Below are 6,338 nucleotides of genomic sequence, written 5' to 3' on the forward strand. Positions count from 1 at the left end.
CTCAATACTCAATCTTCAATCCTCAATCCTCAATCCTCAATCCTCAATCCTCAATCCTCAGTCATAAATCCTCAATCTTCAATCCTCAATAATCAATCTCCAATCCTAGATCCTCAATCCCCAATCTTCAATCCTTAATCCTCAATCCTCAGTCATATATCCTCAATCTTCAATACTCAATCGTCAATCCTCAGTCCTCAATCCTCAATCCTCAATCCTCAATCCTCAATATTCAATCCTCAATACTCAATCTTCAATCATCAATCCTCAAACCTCAATCCTCAATCCTCAGTTCTCAGTCATAAATCCTCTATCTTCAATACTTGATCGTCAATCCTCAGTCCTCAATCCTCAAATGTCAATCCTCAACCGTCAGTCCTCGTCCTCAATCCTCAAACCTAAATCCTCAATCCTCAATATTCAATCATCAATACTCAATCTTCAATCCTCAATCCTCAATCCTCAATCCTCAATCCTCAATCCTCAATATTCAACACACAACCCTCAACCAACAATCCTCAATACTCAACCATCAATCCTCAATTCTCAATACTCAATAGAATATCCTGAATTCGCATGGTTCAATACTCAATCCACAATATTCAATAATCAAATCTCAATCTTCAATCATGAATACTCAATCTTCAATCCTCAATACTCAATCCTCAATCGTCAATCCTCAATCCCCAATCCTCAGTCATAAATCCTCAATCTTCAATCCTCAATAATCAATCTCCAATCCTAGATTCTCAATCCCCAATCTTCAATCCTTAATCCTCAATCCTCAGTCATATATCCTCAATCTTCAATACTCAATCGTCAATCCTCAATCCTCAATCTTCAACCCTCAATCCTCAATCCTCAATCCTCAATCCTCAATCTTCAATCCTCAACAATCAATCTCCAATCCTAGATCCTCAATCCCCAATCTTCAATCCTTAATCCTCAATTTTCAATCCTCAATCCCCAGTCCTCAATCTCCAATCCTCAATGCTCAATCCTCAATCCTCAATCCTCAGTCCTCAATCCTCAATCCTCAATCCTCAATCCTCAATCGTCAATCTTCAATCCTCAATAATCAACCTCCAATCCAAGATCCTCAATCCCCAATCTTCAATCCTTAATCCTAAAACTTCAGTCCTCAATCCCCAGTCATCAAGCTTCAATCCTCAATGCTCAATCCTCAATCCTCAATCCTCAGTACTCAATCCTCAATCCTCAATCCTCAAACCTCAATCCTCAACCGTCAGTCCTCATCCTCCATCCCCAATCCTCAATCCTCAATCCTCAATCCTCAATCCTCAATCTTCAATCCTCAACAATCAATCTCCAATCCTAGATCCTCAATCCCCAATCTTCAATCCTTAATCCTCAATTTTCAATCCTCAATCCCCAGTCCTCAATCTCCAATCCTCAATGCTCAATCCTCAATCCTCAATCCTCAGTCCTCAATCCTCAATCCTCAATCCTCAATCCTCAATCGTCAATCTTCAATCCTCAATAATCAACCTCCAATCCAAGATCCTCAATCCCCAATCTTCAATCCTTAATCCTAAAACTTCAGTCCTCAATCCCCAGTCATCAAGCTTCAATCCTCAATGCTCAATCCTCAATCCTCAATCCTCAGTACTCAATCCTCAATCCTCAATCCTCAAACCTCAATCCTCAACCGTCAGTCCTCATCCTCCATCCCCAATCCTCAATCCTCAATCCTCAATCTTTAATCCCCAATACTCAATCTTCAATCCTCAATCCTCAATCCTGAATCCTCAATCCTCAATCCCCCATCCTCAATCTTCAATGCTCAATCGTCAATCCTCAATCCTCAATACTCATTCCTCAATCTTCAATCCTCGATACTCAATCTTCAATCCTCAATTCTCAATCCTCAATCCACAACCCTCAATCCTCAATCCTGAATCCTCAATCTTCAATCCTCAATACCCAATCCTCAATGCTCAATCCTCAATTCACAATCATCAATTCTCAATCCTCAATCCTCAATCCTCAGGCCTCAAACATCAATATTCAACCCTCAGACCTCGTCCTCAATCCACAACACTCAATCCTCAATCCTCAATCTTCAATCATCAATATTCAATCTTTAATCCTCAATCCTCAATCCTCAATCCTCAATCCTCAATCCTCAATCTTCAACCCTCAATCCTCAATCCTCAATCCTCAATCCTCAATCTTCAATCCTCAACAATCAATCTCCAATCCTAGATCCTCAATCCCCAATCTTCAATCCTTAATCCTCAATCTTCAATCCTCAATCCCCAGTCCTCAACATCTAATCCTCAATGCTCAATCCTCAATCCTCAATCCTCAGTCCTCAATCCTCAATCCTCAATCCTCAGGCATCAATACTCAATCTTCAATACTCAATCCTCAATAGTCAATCCTCAATCCTGAATCCTCAACCCTCAATCCTCATTCCTCAAACCTCAATCCTCAACTCTCAGTCCTCATTCTCAATTCTCAATTCTCAATCCTCAATCCTCAATCGTCAATCTTCAATCCACAATAATCAATCTCCAATCCAAGATCATCAATCCCCAATCTTCAATCCTTAATCCTCAATCTTCAGTCCTCAATCCCCAGTCATCAATCTTCAATCGTCAATGCTCAATCCTTAATCCTCAACCGTCAGTCCTCGTCCTCAATCCTCAACCCTCAATCCCCAATCGCCAATCTTCAATCATCAATACTCAATCTTCAATCCTCAATACTCAATCCTCAATCGTCAATCCTCAATCCCCAATCCTCAATCTTCAATGCTCAATCCTCAATCCTCAATTCTCAATCCTCAATCCGCAATCTTCAATCCTCAATACTCAATATTCAATCCCCAATCCTCAATCGTCAATCCTCAATACTCAATCCTCAGTTCTGAATCCTCATTCTTCAATCCTCAATACCCAATCCTCAATCTTCAATCCTCAATCCTCAATCATCAATTCTCAATCCTCAATCCACAATCCTCAGGCCTCAAACATCATTATTCAACCCTCAGTCCTCGTCCTCAATCCACAACCCTCAATCCTCAGTCCTCAACCTTCAATCATCAATATTCAATCTTTAATCCTCAATCCTCAATCCTCAATCCTCAATCCTCAATCCTCAATCCTCAATCTTCAACCCTCAATCCTCAATCCTCAATACTCAATCTTCAATCTTCAATCCTCAATAATCAATCTTCAAACCCCAATCCTCATTTCTCAATCCTCAATCCTCAATGTTCAATCCTCAATACTCAATCTTCAATCCTCAATCCTCAATCCTCAATCCTCAATCCTCATTCTTCAATCCTCAATACCTAATCCTCAATCTTCAATCCACTATCCTCAATTCGCAATCCTCAATCCTCAATCCTCAGACCTCAAGTATCAATACTCAGTCCTCAGTCCTCGTCCTCAATACACAACACTCAGTCATCAATCCTCAATCTTCATTCATCAATATTCTACCTTCAATCCTCAGTCCACAATCCTCAATGTTCAATCCTCAATACCCAATCCTCAATCTTCAATCCTCAATCCTCAGTCCTCAATCCTCAATCCTCAATCCTCAATCCTCAACCCTCAGTCCTCAAATCTCAATCCTGAATACTCAATCCTGAATCCTCAATCTTCAGCCCTCAGTCCTCAACAATCAGTTGTCGATCCTCAATCCTCCAAAGAATATCATCAATTCACAGCGCTCAATACTCAATACTCAATCTGCAATCTTCAAGTCTCTATCCACAAACATCAATTCTCATCACTCAACCCCCAACACTCAGTCCCCAATCCTCAATATTCAATCCTCAATCCTCAATCCTCAATCCACAATCCTCATCCTTCAATCCTCAATACTCAATCTTCAATCCTCAATCCTCAATCCTCAATCCTCAATCCTCAATCCTCAATCCTCAATCCTCAATCCTCAATCCTCAATATTGAATACTCAATACTCAATCTTCAATCATCAATCCTCAATCCTCAATCCTCAGTCCTCAATCCTCAGACATCAATCCTCAATCTTCAATACTCAATCGTCAATCCTCAATCCACAATCCTCAATCCTCAGGCATCAATACTCACTCTTCAATACTCAATCCTCAATCCTCAACCCTCAATCCTCAATCCTCAACCCTCAATCCTCATTCCTCAAACCTCAATCCTCAACCCTCAGTCCTCATCCTCAATTCTCAATTCTCAATCCTCAATCCTCAATCGTCAATTTTCAATCCTCAATAATCAATCCCCAATCCTAGATCCTCAATCCCCAATCTTCAATCCTTAATCCTCAATCCTCAGTCATAAATCCTCAATCTTCATTACTCAATCGTTAATCCTCAATCCTCAATCCTCAATCCTCAATCTTCAATCCTCAATCCTCAATCCTCAATCCTCAATCCTCAATCCTCAACCCTCAATCCACATTCCTCAAACCTCAATCCTCAACCCTCAGTCCTCATCCTCAATTCTCAATTCTCAATCCTCAATCCTCAATCCTCAACTCTCAATCTTCAATATTCAATCTTCAATCATCAATCCTCAATCCTCAATCCTCAATCATCAATCCTCAATCTTCAATACTCAATCCTCAATCCTCAATCCTCAATCCTCAATCCTCAATCCTCAATCCTCAATACTCAATCCTCAATCTTCAATCCTCAATCCTCAATCCTCAATCCTCAATACTCAATCTTCAATCCTCAATCCTCAATCCTCAATCCTCAATCCTCAATCCTCAATCATCAATCCTCAATCTTCAATACTCAATCCTCAATCCTCAATCCTCAATCCTCAATACTCAACCATCAATCCTCAATTCTCAATCCTCAATCCTCAATATTCAATCCTCAATACTCAATCTTCAATCCTCAATCCTGGATCCTCAATCCTCAATCCTCAATCCTCAGTCATAAATCCTCAATCTTTAATACTTAATCGTCAATCCTCAGTCCTCAATCCTCAATCATCAATCCTCGTTCCTCAAACCTCAATCCTCAACCCTCAGTCCATATCTTCAATTCTCAATTCTCAATCCTCAATACTCAATCCTCAATCTTCAATCCCCAATCATCCATCTCCGATCCTAGATCCTCAATCCCCAATCCACAATCCTTAATCCTCAATCTTCAATCCTCAATCGCCAGTCCTCAATCTTCAATCCTCTATGCTCAATCCTCAATCCTCAGCCTCAGTCCTCAATCCTCAATCCTCAATCCTCAAACCTCAATCCTCAACCGTCAGTCCTCGTCAGCAATCCTCAACCCTCAATCCTCGATCCTCAATATTCAATCATCAATAATCAATCTTCAATCCTCAATCATCAGTCCCCAATCCTCAATCCTCAATCCTCAATATTCAACTCTCAACCCTCAACCATCAATCCTCAATACTCAACCATCAATCCTCAATTCTCAATACTCAATAGAACATCCTGAATTCTCATGGTTCAATACTCAATTCATAATATTCAATAATCAAATCTCAAACCTCAAGCATCAATTCTCAACACTCAATCCTCATTCCTCAAACCTCAATCCTAAACCCTCAGTCCTCATCCTCAATTCTCAATTCTCAATCCTCACTCCTCAATCCTCAATCTTCAATCCTCAATAATCAATCTCCAATCCTAGCTCTTCAATCCCCAATCTTCAATCCTTAATCCTCAATCCTCAGTCATAAATCCTCAATCTTCAATACTCAATCGTCAATCCTCAGTCCTCAATCCTCAATCCTCAATCCTCAATCCTCAATATTCATTCCTCAATACTCAATCTTCAATCCTCAATCCTCAATCCTCAATCCTCAATCCTCAATCCTCAGTCATAAATCCTCAATCTTCAATCCTCAATAATCAATCTCCAATCCTAGATCCTCAATCCCCAATCTTCAATCCTTAATCCTCAATCCTCAGTCATATATCCTCAATCTTCAATACTCAATCGTCAATCCTCAGTCCTCAATCCTCAATCCTCAATCCTCAATCCTCAATATTCAATCCTCAATACTCAATCTTCAATCATCAATCCTCAAACCTCAATCCTCAATCCTCAGTTCTCAGTCATAAATCCTCTATCTTCAATACTTGATCGTCAATCCTCAGTCCTCAATCCTCAAATCTCAATCCTCAACCGTCAGTCCTCGTCCTCAATCCTCAAACCTAAATCCTCAATCCTCAATATTCAATCATCAATACTCAATCTTCAATCCTCAATCCTCAATCCTCAATCCTCAATCCTCAATCCTCAATATTCAACACACAACCCTCAACCAACAATCCTCAATACTCAACCATCAATCCTCAATTCTCAATACTCAATAGAATATCCTGAATTCGCA

Source organism: Calliopsis andreniformis, unplaced genomic scaffold (genome assembly GCF_051401765.1).
Source record: "Calliopsis andreniformis isolate RMS-2024a unplaced genomic scaffold, iyCalAndr_principal scaffold0035, whole genome shotgun sequence".
NCBI lineage: Eukaryota > Metazoa > Arthropoda > Insecta > Hymenoptera > Andrenidae > Calliopsis > Calliopsis andreniformis.